At 42.5% G+C, this 15,814-nt stretch overlaps 1 protein-coding gene across 3 annotated transcripts in view; it reads left to right on the top strand.

Moving 5' to 3' along the window:
- The first annotated feature begins 3,500 nt into the window (after positions 1 to 3,500).
- The window catches only part of kdm4b (lysine (K)-specific demethylase 4B), a 104,889-nt gene continuing 92,575 nt past the window's right edge, over positions 3,501 to 15,814 (top strand). For 2 of the 3 annotated variants that reach the window (XM_056278011.1, XM_056278008.1), the window contains exon 1: positions 3,501 to 3,620. The gene's annotated coding sequence lies outside the window, so the exon portion shown is untranslated. Of the gene's footprint in view, positions 3,621 to 5,918; positions 5,938 to 15,814 lie in introns of those variants that run through there. The other variant, XM_056278009.1, reaches the window with a different exon arrangement.

Genomic DNA, 15,814 nt, shown 5'->3' with positions numbered 1-15,814 from the left:
GCTTGGGTCTCATGAGACAAATTGTTTTAATGTCCAGCCTTAATTAGTAGCAGTAAAAGTTAACAAATCTGAGTGTTATCACTGCAGTAGCCTCCAAATGAAGTATTTGCTAATAAATAAATAAACAAATAAATAAAAATGTGGAGAAATCACATCCACAGCTCCTGAAATTGAAACTACCAATTCACACCTGAAGGTTTTGTCCTGGCAGGAATGGTCAGAGTAAAGAGTGCTCAGAAGTTCCGGCTGTACCAAAAACGTTAACTGAATAATTAGCCACAGTTGAGTTTTCAGCAGCAGTATGCAAGATTCTCAATCCTCACACCAGAACTTGTTAAAGGGTTCTGCAAAGCATAAATGTATTGACTTGGAGTTTATGGGCCGAGCGAAACAAAAATGAAGCCCCCAGAGACCCAAAATATTCGGAACGAAAAGTCCCATTTTGTGCTAAATGGATGCCAGTGGCTGCAGATATTAGTAATACCTCAAATATTTACAAACATTTGCAAAGACTGGAAACTGTATATTTTCTGAAATTGTATATTTTTAGTCCACTTTAGTTTTGATATCTAGTTTTAGAATGCTACTTTTACTATTGCACATATTACGTGCAAAAGTTGTCAATACATTTTCAGGCTTTTATACAATAAAGTAAAATCACACTTTGTGCCGCCCTTGTGAGAGTTCAAAATTGTGTTTTCTTTGAAAATGGAGCCTATGGAAAATGAGGTAACTGCCATCGCGTCATTGTAACAGACTACAAAGACACCCGATCATGGTCATGGTATTCTGTCCAAGAAGTCACCCCCGTTTACACTTGGTTTTAAAACGCGTTTTTTGCGATCGGATCACAAGCGGACAGCGCTAAATGCAAGTGTAAATGACCACCAAAACGTTTTGTGAACCGGTTTCTCAAACCATTTGCCGAGGTCTGGGACGCATTTGACTACATATCTTGTAGCGTAAACGCTGACGCGTCCCCGACAAGGACGTAACAGGAAAATACGCCATCATTGCAGATGTGGTGGTTGGTTTGGTAACAGCGCACCACCTTTCGAAAAAAAAATGGAGAGAGAAGAGTGTACGTGGTTGGAGTACAAGTGAAACGAGATGCCTAATCTCCATGTGGGCAGAAGAATCAGTCGTGTCAATCTCAAACAGTTGGAATAGTTTGTTAGGGTGACCATATTCCCAGAGGCTGAATACGGGACATGATATCAAAACTATACGTATCCAGCTGCAATCCATTTAAAATACATAGCGGCAACTATAATTTACTCAGTGTCGACAAATTGGCAGAAGTATTTTAGTTCTTCAACCCGAACAGTGTAAATGCGAAAGTAAACTTTAACGGCAAACACTCTTAACTCAAGAGGTGGACAGTCAGCAGAAGTTTGCAGAATATTGTGCACAATGTGAATGCCAAAAATCTCCTTCCCTAATTTAGCTTGCAGCTTTTTTCAGATGGTTTTTCCAGCACGTTTAGCGCCACCAAAATTAGTATTGGTATTGTCTGCACAAAGTCGGATAAGCTTTTCACTTAAAGAATGTTTCTTGGTTAATTATTCAAGAAAGCCACACTGCAAATCAGACGTTTCGCCGGGCAAAGAAGAGAATACGATGACTTTTGTGTTTATCCCGCTACTGGGAACGAAATAGCGCACGAGCACAGGGAATAGCTTCGTGTCCCTGTGATTCGATGCGTCCGTGCTCAGCGTTAGAAATGAGCACTTCTCCAAATCGTCACGAAGTTCTTGCTCTGATAATGGAGCTAATACGTTGCAAACGATGGCATCGGATTTCGTTCGGCCAGATGAAAACTTCGGTTCAGAAAGTTTCTTGATCAGTTTAGAAGTACAGTCTGTGGACCTGAAACTGTGTGTCCATGGTGCTGCATGGACAGCCGTTTCCTGGCGTATATTTTATCTGCCTCCGAGTTTTGTCGCACAAAAAAATCCGAAACGCTGGGACAAGTACACTTAGTTCAGCGTCTTTGGTTTATTGTCCGAAGATGTTGAGTAATATCCGTACGTCCTCCGTGAGCGATCGAAAAATGAGCTCCACACGTCTGGCAAACAACCTTACGCTTATCCGCTACTGCTGAATTCTTTTTTTGTTGTTTTTGAGAAATTTGAACTGTTTTTGAAGATCTTCGTTGAATGAGTACAATCACTTTTGTGACATTGCACTACATTGCTGCAACCTCCAAAGTTTCTTTCGCGCTCAGCTAAAAATTGTGGTAGTTGTAGACAAATTTATGATTGATACGTTTGGTAGTTGTAGCAGGTATTATACGTAGGGTATTCTAAAACGCGGAATTCTAATACACATACAGAATAACCACGCAAATCACCAGGCACGAAAATACGGGGCATCTAGGGAATTTGTGAGAATAAGCCGGGACACCTGAAAGTAGACTGAAAAATGGGACTGTCCCGGTAAAAACGGGACGTATTGGTCGCCCTATATTCAATTCAATTTCAAAACTTTATTGCAGACTCAGGGTCCATAAAAGACAAACCCCAGACAAAACAAAGTGTAATATATAGTTTGTACATGTAAATTAGTGCTTGAAACATCTTCAAACATTAGCTATTGTTTTCACAGTTAATCGGCAAATCTGGCGCTTGATTTAGGCCCTGTGACCTTGTAGCGGAAGTGACGTAAGAGTAACGAAATCTTCGGAGTAGCGAAATCTGATCACAAGTGGTCCGCAGGCCGCATTTGGCGTTGCACGATAGACAGGTGTAAACGATGATGTGTCTCGCTGTCTACTTGTGATCCGATCGCCCAAAACGCATTTTAAAACCCAGTGTAAACAGGGTGAGTGAGTGTGTACTTAAATAATACTTTAAGCGTTCAAGTGGAACGCTTAGTTAGAACGTATAGTTATTTAGGAAGAATGAGATTTTGTTGAACGTATGGTTCAACGCTTATGATTCCTGAATGTGACAGTTTTGGTCAAAAAGTACCTTATGGTCATACTGCACAGAATGTATTATGGTTTTCCATTAGAATAAGCATTTCATTGGAATATGAAGTTCGTGGCTGACATGAACCGGCTTCATCCTCCGCCTAGGATACGTTGCATAAACTGAGACAATGTTTGTTTCTATTTGTTTGTTTGTTTAGTTCCCTTCAATTATCCAAACCGCTTATCCTGCTCTCAGGGTCGCGGGGATGTTCTTAAAGTTTACGCAGTGCATGTTTAAACGAGTTAAACTAGCAAACATGCCCTTGAAGGTAAGGTTCCACACCACCCCATTGTATCTGATGGTATGAGGTGCAGATAACCTCTTTGAAAGACTAGTGTCGTCTACGTGCATTACGTGCACACAAATAAGGTACTAGCATCAAATACTAGCGTAGCAGTTAGCGCTCTTGTGACTGGTCGACACACCTATCAATAAATTGAATGCACCAAAGACATCCATAGGATCAACTCGGATAATAACGTCATCCGCAGCTTGGAGCCAATCAAGACGAAGCTCCTGCAGTGGGCGTGAGGCTGAGCTACGGTAGCTAGCTTTATGCTAGAAGATAATCGATCGACTGGATTTTAACAAAACCAAAGCCAATCGGTTCAATTAAAGGGAGAAGACGGTAACCTTTTGCAGGAGGTAAGATATTTTAATTGATTTTTGCTTTTTTTTAAAAATTGTGTATAGTGTATGTGTGTTATTTCGTCGGGTATGTTGCCTGTCGTCGCGGTGTTTTGTTGACTCGTATGCAGATACGGGAACAGCACGTAAGCTAGTTTAATGTTACAAGCGTTGACTGGAGCAGTTAATACTAATTGGTTTGCGCGTCGTTTTCTTTGCAAATGATTAACAGCTTTGTTTTTTCGCCGTTCGAAAGAGCTATAAATATGCTTTCTTGCCTTATACCGTTTTTAGATATTAAGCAATTTCTGTGCATTTTCGGTCTCGAAGCTAGCAGCATGTAGCCCTCGGTTCGTGTTATATCGAGCTGTGTGGGCTGATTATCACCAAGATTTGAGGCTATTTAAATATCCAAGGGGGTAAAATGAGTGCTCGGGTCTCTTGCAGCTGACTCGGTGTAATGAGCTAGTTTGATACTTTATCGAAACAAGTTTCAGGTCCGATATGACTTACAAGGTCTGCACAGGCCCGTTATTGTTGGTAAGACTGCTGGGGTTCATATGTCCCCTCATCCACTCCCGAGTATCAGCCTCAGCTAAACCTGAAGGAGCCCTCGGTTGTTTTCATTTCAAAGTGAGGGCCACCATTTGAGAAATCCGGCGTTGCTGGAATTATAACATATTGCACTGTCAAGTATTTGTTTTAAGTGAACCTGGAGCAATTTATAAACAATACCTGTGATCTGTGTCATTACAATGGTAACGCGCTATTACAACGTTTTCACAATGAAAAGTGAGCATTCAACGTCTTCAACGTTCAACACATTTTTCGGCTTGTAAAAAAAAATCCTATTTCAGCAAATGGTTGACTTCCCTGTTTGAAATAACGTTTGCTTCGATCTACCTTCCTAATCAGTTCTCGGAATCGTTTGCGTGTGTATGTGTTTGTTTCGTGGGGTTGGGTTCTTTCAGTATATGTCGAGGCTACTTGTGCACGCTAATGTGTGCTGTAATGCTCATTGCTCACCGCTTTGCATAGCATTAGAGTAGAAACTTAGTGTAACTATGAGGATATATGATCTCATATCCAACTCTTGTTTTCTCAGTTTGGCATTGAGGATCATTGTTTCGCATAACAGGTTGCATGTTGATCTGAAAACAGTTTTGACTGTGTCGCAGTGGTTGATAGATTCCAAAACTTAGCTGTCACCTCAGTCAGCTTGCCACCAAACCGTGTTTTCAGAATAGGACCTCCAAGTGATGATTGGTTGGAGTGGAGTGGTAAGTATAGTCTGGGTGATGGTAACAAAATCTAATGTCACAATATCTGACTTGAATGCATCAATTGATAATGTGGCAATGACTATTGGTGCTCTCATAAGACAAGACATTTTTGAGAGATGATCGTCGGTAATGTGGATATGACAGCCAAGCTGGTAGAGGCATTCAGTTTTCATTTCACTTAGCTAAAATAGTCTTAAGTTAAGAAAGTTGTATTACTGTACTGTAATGCAGTCTTTGAAATCAGGGAATGGCGATATTTAAGTATGTCAAGTCAATTTTATGTATAGACAATTATCAAAAATTACAAATTTGACTTAGTGGGCTTTACAGCGATACAACATCCGGTCCTTAGACCTTCGCATCGGATAAGGAATAACTCCGTAGAAAAACCGTTTAACAGGGAGAAAAATTAGGAAGAAACCTTGGCGAGCAACAGAGGAGGGCTCTCTCTCCCAAGATGGACAGATGTGCAATGGATGTTGTGTGTACACAATTTACAGAATATGACATTGAAAGAGGATAACAGAATTATAAAGTATGAAGACTATGATGAGGAGGAGGCCAAGCAGTGTGCAGACGCCATTGGAACAGCCCAGGACCTGAGCCAGGTGACCACCATCACCATTTAGACCTGACAGGACAGACTACACATGTACACAAGAGAGACTCCCATCACACCATTCCCATAGAGAGTAGAAGAGAAAGGAAAAGAAGTGAGAAAAGATTACAGTTTGCAATAGTCAATAATCTATACTTTATAATCTCGTCGGCAGAGCAGTGCTTGGTAAATTCGCTGAGACAGAAACCGACCACCGAGCAGTACATGCTGTGAAGGACTAAGGCAAAAAGATGAATTTTAAGTTTGGATTTTTAGGACTCAACAGACTCCGGTTGTCTGATGGCAGAAGGCAGGTTATTCCACAAGAACGGGGCTGATAGGAAAAGGCCCTGCCACCAGCGGACTTCTTTTAAACGTTGGATACACACAGGAGCCCTGTATTTTCAGAGTGGAGAGCTCGAAATGGAATGTACGGTTTAAGGAGATCAGACAGGTAAGATGGGACAAGCCCATTTAGGATTTTGTAAGTCAGCAGACGCACCGCAGTCTGATCTAACATGGATAGGAAGCCAATCAAGGGAGGTAAGAATGCTGTGGCGACCCCTGTTTCCCAGGGGTCGCCACAGCAGCCGAAAGAAGATCAGGTATGCCCAAAATAAAATTAGAAGTGACTGCTTAATAAACACAACATAAAATCTGCCCATTCAAGTACTAAATCATGTTCCTAATAAAAATAAATAAATAAAAAACCCAATAAATTACATATTAACCAAATAATGTAAATTAAGGCAATTTTGCCACAGGTTAGTTAAATGAATCTTACAAACTAGCTTAATGGTAATAACATCTCTTCCATTTTTTTCTTAACTTAACTTTCTGCTTTTAAATTCGGAAAAAACCGCGATGACACTGCAGTCACTCAGCCCTGTGATGGCCTGGCGGCTTGTCCGGGGTGTCTCCCCGCCTGCCGCGCAATGACTGCTGGAATTCCAGACGACGACGTCAGCTGGTAGCGTGTTGCTAAAAAAGCAGCGGTCATTGCTACCCAATTTCCCTTCGGCGATGAATAAACTTTGACTGCCACAAATGTTATTTGTGTCATTGTTTGATGTGTTTTGTTTGCATATATTGTTTATGTAGTTTATTTTCATGAATGTTGATTAGTTTTGTATTCAAAACTATGCAGGAAGTACGTTTCCTTTCTGTTGTACAGGGACACATTTAGTTGTTGCAATTTCCTCCAAGAAGAAACGTGAGGCGGGAGAACTTTAAAAGTTTGAGATTGAGAAGTTTGAGATTGAGAAGTGATATTGCGTTGCCGTTTGAAGATGTTGTTTGTTCAAGTGGACCCATTCCGTCTTGGTTGTGTGCAGCCAGCGAGGTACGTTCATTTACGTGTTTTATGTTTCGTCACGCATATTCATAGTTAGGTTTCTAGTTTGTGATATGAAGGTGTGCTTATTCTGTACATCGTCATGTATTTGAACAGTTCGAAGGTGAATTTGATAACGGTGATGTTGAATGAAGTACAATTAAGATTAATAAATCCATCAGTAACAGAACCACAGTGTCGTATATTTTCTGGAGGGAGTGATATAGAGCAGCGTTTCTCAAACCTCTCCTGGAGGACCACTTGTCCTGCATGTTTTAGATCTCTCCCTGCTCCAAGCTGATTCAAATGATCAACTCGTTATGAGCTCCCGAAGCTGCCTAATAACAAAACTGATCATTTAAATCAGCTGTGTTTGGAGCAGGGAGAGATCTAAAACATGCAGGACAAGTGGTCCTCCAGGAGAGGTTTGAGAAACGCTGATATAGAGTATTTCTGATTCAACATGGTATCATGTACTACATATTTTGATGTCTTAAACAACATCGTTAATCCCAGACGACGATGTCGGGTGGTAACGCGTTGCTAAACCAAAATCATTATTTAATTGGTTTATATTTAGAATTTAAGCAATTGTAATGACAATGCTGCTTTTTTTCAGTATTGTATTGTCTGTTATACCTACTGTTTCATTTCAATGCTCTGAGTAGTTGTGTAACCTACATATTTTCAGTAGGTGTGTATAAACACTAGGTTAAATCTTGTTTCATGTTTTGAAGAATGTTCATTATAATGCACCTTATTCTATTTTCAACAGTAATATGCTGTTTTAGAAGTAATGCTACCATTGCACAGCTACTGCTGTTTTTACTTTGCACAGCATTGTTTGACAGTTACACTTATATAGCCTATATATTTTACTATGTATGTGAACATTTTTATTTTTACATATTACCACTTCAGTTGTAGTGTTCTGTAAACTGCTGACTTTTGACTGTTGTACTTGAATAAAACATATTTGGCCATTACCAGTTGTCTGTTGGGTATTGTCTGTTATAAACCAATAAGGTCCACACTGTTCTTGGAATAAACAATATACATTTATTGCCAGCATCAGCCAAAAATATAAAGTTAATGTTATCAGAAAAAAAACAATAGAGATAGTAAAACAAGTTTGTTACATTAGGAGCAGTCACAGACACTTATCTGAAGGTTACTGTTAATATTGTGTACAACACTCAAAAACAGAAACACCTTTCGGATGCCAGCGTTAAAAGAAATCTGTAAGCTCTACAGATTTGAGAAATACGAACACAAGGCATTTCTTGAGGTGTTGGACATGGTGTTTGCATGAAGAGAATTCCATTCACGGGCCTCATTTTCTTCATGACCATCAACTTCAATATCTTCATATTCCTCACTGTTAACTTCACAAAAATTACGAAGCATGCAACAGGCTTTGATGATAGCGTTGATGTTGTTGATGTGGCAATCATACTTCTTCATTACGCACCGCCATCTTCCCTTAAGATGGCCAAATGTCCTCTTCCCCCAGTCATATGTGCCTTGCTGAGCCGGCTGTTAAAGGTGATCTGTGCAAGGGTTGTTCGTTGGTTTTCAGGGTATGGTTTCATCAACCACGGCAGTAGTGGATATGCTGCATCCCCCAACATCACCAACAGCACATCTACTCCTGAAAACCTCTCTGTGATGTTAGGGAACAGTGTACTCTGACCCCTCTCGTACAAGGATGAATTGCCGAACGCTCTGGCATCATGGACTTTGCCAGGCCAACCCACATTGATGTCCCAGAACCGAAGCTGATGGTCTACCACACCTTGCAGGATGACAGTAGAAACCTTTATGGTTGTAGTAGTCTACAAGGCTGTCAGGTGGAGCTAAAATCCCATCAATAGCCCCTCTACATTGCGGGAAACCCCACTGGTCTAAGAAAACTTGAATAATGACCTCGATTTCATGTTCAGAGGGTGTTCTGATGTAGAGGGAGAGCAAATTGTTCACAATTACAGAGGCAACATGATTGGCTATAGTCATTGCAGTAAACTGGCCAATCCCAAACAAATGGGAGATGGTTCTGGAGATTGGCCGCATTTGTGGCCAGTCTTGATAGCAGGTCTGGTTCTCACCTTATTGATGAATTGTAGTCGGCGCGTAAAGCTGCAAAATCCTCCCTCAACGTCAGGTGCCTCCGTAAAAATCTTGTACGTGCAGCATGATTTATTGAAAATCGCTGCGTTGCATAATTGATAAATCCATAAGGCATGTGGGAGGGTCGTGAGACACCGCGCTCAAAACGACTCCAAATAAGCCACAAGATAAATAAAACCATGAACTCCGTTGCGCTATGAAAGAGCGCTTCTCGTCAAAACAAAAAGTCGCATCGTGATGACGTAAGCGTGCTCGGTGCGTTATTATGAATCCCACTGCACTTTTTAAATACATTTATTTCTGATTTTTCCCCTTTTCTCTCCCAATTTAGTGGCCAATCGAGCCCTATTTTAGTTCAAACACCCACCCTCGTACTGCATGCGTTCGCCAACTGCATCTCCGGCCGGCGGTCTCGAAAGAGACGCCTCCCCACTTCCGTGGCAAGGCGAATCCAGGCCGAACCACTGTTTCCGACACACAGACACATTCATGTGATGAACACGACGACTCCGCCCCCCTGCCGAAGACAGGCCATAGTCGGATCTGACGAGATCCCCAGTGGGCAACTGCATCGACGCAAAGCCGATGCTCAGACCGCTACACCACCGCGGACTGAATCCCACAGCAGTTCTAGGCAAGACATGCCCCGCGTAGCATTCAAGCGTTAGGATTGGCCAGTACTCGTTGCCCCCATTGGTTGGGTTGGTTAAGGTGAGCGTTAGGGCGGGTGAGGGTTAAGGTTAGCTAATCAGAGGCAGAGTAGGGGCGGGTCTTGCTAGAATCCTAGCGCCTGGATGATACGTGGGCCGTGTCTTGCCTAGCCCCCCCCCCCTTTATTGACTAATTGACAAGAAGAACGTAGCTAGGCAGCATCGGATGGTGGTCTGTAGGATGACTTTGGAGACCGAGAAGAGGAAGGGAGTGAAGGCAGAGCTGAAGATCAAATGGTGGAAATTGAAGAAGGAAGATTGTTGTTTGGCATTCAGGGAGAAGTTAAGATAGGCACTGGGCGGTAGTGAAGAGTTGCTGGATGGCTGGGCAAGCACTGCAGAAATAGTGAGGTAGACAGCTAGGAAGGTACTTGGTGTGTCATCAGGACAGAGGAAGGAAGACAAGGAGACTTGGTGGTGGAATGAGGAAGTACAGCAAATTATACAGAGGAAGAGGTTGGCAAAGAAGAAGTGGGATAGTCAGAGAGATGAAGAAAGTAGACAGCAGTACAATGAGATGTAACGTAAAGCGAAGAGAGAGGTGGCAAAGGCAAAGGAAAAGGCGTATGGTGAGTTGTATGAGAGGGTAGACACTAAGGAAGGAGTAAAGGACTTGTACTGATTGGCAAAGCAGAGGGCCCGAGCTGGGAAGGATGTGCAGCAAGTTAGGTTGATCAAGGATAGAGATGGAAATGTGCTGACAAGCGAGGAGAGTGTGCTGAGAAGGTTGAGGGAGTACTTTGAGGGACTGATGAATGAAGAAAATGAGAGAGAGAGAGAGAGAGAGAAGGTTGGATGATGTGGGGATAGTGAATCAGGAAGTGCAGTGAATTAGCAAGGAGGAAGTGAGGGCAGCTCTGAAGAGGATGAAGAGTGGAAAGGCAGTTGGTCCTGATAACATACCTGTGGAGGCATGGAGATGTTTAGGAAAGATGGCAGTGGGGTTTTTAACTAGATTGTTTAACACAATCTTGGATTACTGAGGAGCGGAGAAGAAGGCACTGATACCGATTTTCAAGAACAAGGGTGACACGCAGAACTGTAGCGACTACAGAGGTATAAAGTTGATCAGCCACAGTATGAAGATATGGGAAAGAGTAATAGAAGCTAGGTTAAGAGGAGAGGTGATTAGCGAGGAGCAGTATGGTTTCATGCCACGAAAGAGCACTACAGATGCAATGTTTACTTTGAGAATGTTGATTGAGAAGTATAGAGAAGGCCAGAAGGAGTTACATTGTGTCTTTGTAGATTTAGAGAAAGCACATGACAGGGTGCCGAGAGAGGAGGTATTGTATGAGGAAGTCGGGAGTTGCAGAGAAGTATGTAGGAGTGGTGCAGGATATGTATGAGGGAAGTGTGACAATGGTGAGGTGTGCGGTTGGAATGACAGATGGGTTCAAGGTGGAGGTAGAATTACATCAAGGATCGGCTCTGAGCCCTTTCTTGTTTGCAATGGTGATGGATAGGTTGATGGGCGAGATCAGGCAGGAGTCTCCATGGACTAAGATGTTTGCGAATGACACTGTCATCTCTAGCGAGAGTAGGGTGCAGGTTGAGGAGAGCCTGGAGAGGTGGAGGTATGCACTGGAGAGAAGAGGAATGAAAGTCAGTAGGAGCAAGATGGAATACCTATGCGTGAATGAGAGGGAGGACAGTGGAATGGTGAGGATGCAAGGAGTAGAGGTGATGAAGGCATATGAGTTTAAGTACTAGGGGTCAACTGTCCAAAGTAACAGGGAGTGCAAAAGAGAGGTGAAGAAGAGAGTGCAGGCAGGGTGGAGTGGGTGGAGAAGAGTGTCAGGAGTGATTTGTAACAGAAGGATACCTGCAAGAGATAATGGGAAGGTTTACAAGATGGTTATGAGAACAGCTATGTTATATGGTTTGGAGACAGTAGCACTGATGAAAAGACAAGAGGCGGAGCTGCAGGTGGCAGAGTTGAAGATGCTAAGATTTTAATTGGGAGTGACAAAGAAGGACCGTATTAGCAGCAATTATATTAGAGGGACCCACTCAAGTTGGATGGTTTTCAGACAAAGCAAGAGAGGCAAGATTGAGATGGCTTGGACATGTGTGGAGGAGAGATGCTGGGTATATTGGGAGAATGATGCTGAGTATGGAGTTGCCAGGGAAGAGGGAAAGAGGAAGGCCAAAGAGGAGGTTTATGGATGTGTTGGGGGAAGACATGCAGGTGGCTGGTGTGACAAGAGGATGCAGAAGACAGGAAGAAATGGTAGTCGTGACAAGTTGTACACGTCACATTTTTACAACATTAATGACTACAGTACAAGCAAACATACCAGGGGGGTAGGCCAAATAAAAAACATAAAAAGGAAAAGAATACAAAAATATTTAAGACACAGCAGCTAAGATCACAACTCATACTTACACATTTTACAGCAAACACATGGCATTACAGTTTTTGGGCCTTTTTATTGGCACTAGACTTAATACTTTTTATTTACTGTCCTAAACCTTTATAAAAAACAATAAAAAAGGGTATTTGGTTTGTAAACTTGCACTTATGTAGTATGTAGAATTTAGCTAGACTAATCAATGGATTTACGATATATGTTCTTTCCTCAAATTTATTGTTATAGGCAAAGAATCCGAAAATAATATACTCATAAAACAATGCAGAATCCATGTATAAGGAGTCACTAATAAATTTCGAAACATCTTTCCATAGAGTCCTAGAATATTGACAATGCCAAGAAGATGGGGCACAGTTTCTGGATGAGCTGAGCAAAAAGAACAAGTTATATTTATATTGGCCTTAAATTTCTTGAGAAAATGCTGTACAGGGTAAAATCTATGTAAAATTTTAAAGATAATCTCTCTTATCTTTTTAGTAATAAAGTATTTGTGAGTCAATGACCACACTTTTGACCAAGGAATATTCCACATCCATAAACCTCCTCTTTGGCCTTCCTCTTTCCTCTTCCCTGGCAGCTCCATATTTTATATAAAAATATATATAAGCTTCTTGAACTAAACCCTTGCACAAAATTATAGAACCATTAGGAATAGCTACCATTATTAAAGCAAATTCCATAATTGTGAAAGGAAAATTTAAATGAGAGATGAATCCATTGTAGGTCATAAGATGGCCTCCCAGGGTAATCAGTTGATTCACCAAAAAGATGTTTCTGTCAAACCAATTCTTCAGAAATATACTCCTATTTATATATAATGATATCCCCATTATTTCGGATATGATAACATTGTAGTGAGAAATTGTGCTTGTAAATTAATTCCCATGCCAATAAAGACTGTGAAAATTTGACAAACTGGTATTTTATTTATTTTATAATTGCATACCAATAGGAAGGGGAGCCCTCCAATTAGGTCAAAAACAAACTTGCAGGGTCCGCGGTGGTGTAGCGGTCTAAGCATCGGCTTTGTGTCGATGCAGTTGCCCACTGGGGACCGGGGTTCGTGCCCCGGCCTTGTCAGATCCGACTATGGCCGGATTCGATGAAGCAGCAATAATTGGCAACGCTGTCTTCGTGAGGGGGCGGAGTCCGCTTGTGTTCGTCACATGAATGCGTCTCTGTGTGTGTCGGAAAAAAAAACAGTGGTTGGGCCTGGATTCGCCTTGCCACTAAAGTGGCGAGGCGTCTCCTTCGAGACTGCCGGCCGGAGAGATGCAGCTGGCGAACGCATGCAGTACGAGGGGGGTGTTTGAACTAAAATAGGGGGCGATTGGCCACTAAATTGGGAGAAATCAGAAAAAAAAATTTGGGAATGAAGTTCCACGTGGAGGAGTCATTAAAAAAAATGCTTTAACCAGTTAAACATGTTGTTCAAGGTAGAGAAGTCCTAAACGTCAAGACCACCATTTTTGTAAGAATTGGTAACTTGTGGCAGGAATGAGGAAAAACACAGGAGACCAAGGCGAGGTGGATGTTTATTCCTCAACTCCAAAAACCAACTGCAACTGGAACAACCCTGCACCGGCCAGCCCGGGAACGTAAACCACGCCCCCAGCTCACAGTCCTGCTGGGTGAGAGGCATAGCCCCTAGTGTCCGCCACAAACGACAGATTTTCTGATGTAATGCATACGATTTTTCCACAAAAAATTAAATAGCAACTGGTCAATTTTTTTTGTGGCAGTTATCAAGGAAAAGAGGATGCAACATAAAAAAGCCCAGAAATAAATTCAGCTTTAGGGTCCGCGGTGGTGTAGCGGTCTAAGCATCGGCTTTGTGTCGATGCAGTTGCCCTCTGGGGATCGGGGTTCGCGCCCCGGTCTCGTCAGATCCGACTATGGCCGGACTCGATAAAGGAGCAATAATGGGCAACGCTGTCTTCGGGAGGGGGCGGAGTCGGCTTGTGTTCGTCACATGAATGCGTCTCTGGGTGTGTATCGGGAAAAAAGCAGTGGCGAGGCATGGAGTCGCCTTGTCACGAAGGTGGCGAGGCGTCTCCTTCCAGACTGCCGGCCGGAGAGATGCAGTTGGCGAAAGCATGCAGTACGAGGGTGGGTGTTTGACCTAAAATAGGGGCGATTGGCCACTAAATTGGGGGGAAAATCAGAAAAAAATAAATAAATTCAGGTTTTGATAGGAGGACACGTCCCTTCAAGGACAGATCTCTTTGTAACCAACGACTAAATTATTTTCCGCTTTTTTAATCATTGGACTAAAATTAGGAGTGCATCTGTCTTGCTGATCCTTGGTTACAAGAATGCCTAAATAATTAACATTTTCCTTGACAGGTATATCATCAATAGAGGTTACATCAGAGCTTTCCGATGGACTTTGATCCGATGTTTACCAACGTCCGTCGCTAAGAGCCATAGATAAGAGTGGCTCTTTTGTGTACCAATGTTTGGCCGCGCCCGTCGTTATCAGAGCTAGTGATATTCGTGGCTCTCCTGTGCTCCGATGTCCAGCCGCGCCCGTCGCCACCGGAGCTCTTCATTTGCATTTGTTTAGCAGCGACGGTCGTTGGGGGTGTTAGTTTCGACTTCATTATTCAGCGGTCATGAGAGTGGTTGGAGCCGTTAGTGACCGACTGTTGTTCTTGGAGGCTAGGCTTCTTGAGTCTCCTGGGTAGAGATGAAAGGACGGCATTGTAAGTGGGAGATAGGTGGTGTCGCAGACCTCCTCCTCTGTTGAGGGATGGTTTTTCCAGTTTCGCATAGATGGCTTCCTTCACCCCTCTTTCAAACCATCTATCTTCTCTGTCCAAAATGTGTACGTTGCCGTCGTCGTTATCTGGGCATCTCCCGAGTTTCAGGCGAGTAGCACGAGAAAGAGTAAGCTGTATGGCGAATTAGTAGAAGAGATGGCCAAGAATGGGTTCACTCGAACGCAAGAACAAAATCAATAAGTTGAAAAAACTTGAGGACTACCGAGACGATAAAAAAAGAGTTGTCCAAACGTGGAGCTGGACGACGTAATAATATGATGCCATATTATTTATTGCTAGTTAGTGGGTTTCAGTGGGATGTAGCTAATGTTTACATCCGGTGTGCGACGCACAAAGTCCCCCGTAGATAACGTACAACGGTTCCGCTAAAAAACTGGTCGAAACGCGGGCCCGTTCGCCACACAACACCAAGGTTCTCAGAATCCTGAACGGAACCGGTGCCTGAACCACAGCTACTTTGGTCGAAAAGGGCTAAAGGTACTTCACATCTTAAAAATGCAGCACTCTAATTTGTATCATGTTACAAATTGAATTATGATTTTTTTCCCCAAGACCATCTTAACACATGTTTGTGGTCGAGTGTAGTGTGGACCAACCTGCCCTGCCTAATTAACGCAAGGCAAATTAAATAGTCACACTCCAAATGAAGACACACCAGAGACCACGAGAAAGCAAGACAGATGTGGCAATCTTTCCCCAGCAAAGACAGTCTGCAGTAGGGGTTTGCGCCTCTCCTTCCGAGACCAATATGATACGCATCTCGATACATGATCAGTTTATACAGTGCATGAAAAAGGCACCAATGTTTCGATGTGATTCAATTTAGGCCTTCGATACAAATGCAGTACAATTCAATTCTATATATTGCAAACATCCATTTAAATTCTACATTTTGCTACTACGAAACGATTTAGCCCTGTACGACATGTAACAATACAGTGTAGTTCAATTCTCTGTATTGCAAACATCCATTTAAATTCTACTACTTTTTTGACACTGGTAC

Source organism: Lampris incognitus, chromosome 3, assembly GCF_029633865.1.
Source record: "Lampris incognitus isolate fLamInc1 chromosome 3, fLamInc1.hap2, whole genome shotgun sequence".
In the NCBI taxonomy this organism is placed as follows: domain Eukaryota; kingdom Metazoa; phylum Chordata; class Actinopteri; order Lampriformes; family Lampridae; genus Lampris; species Lampris incognitus.
This window is presented reverse-complemented; position numbering and strand designations above follow the sequence as displayed.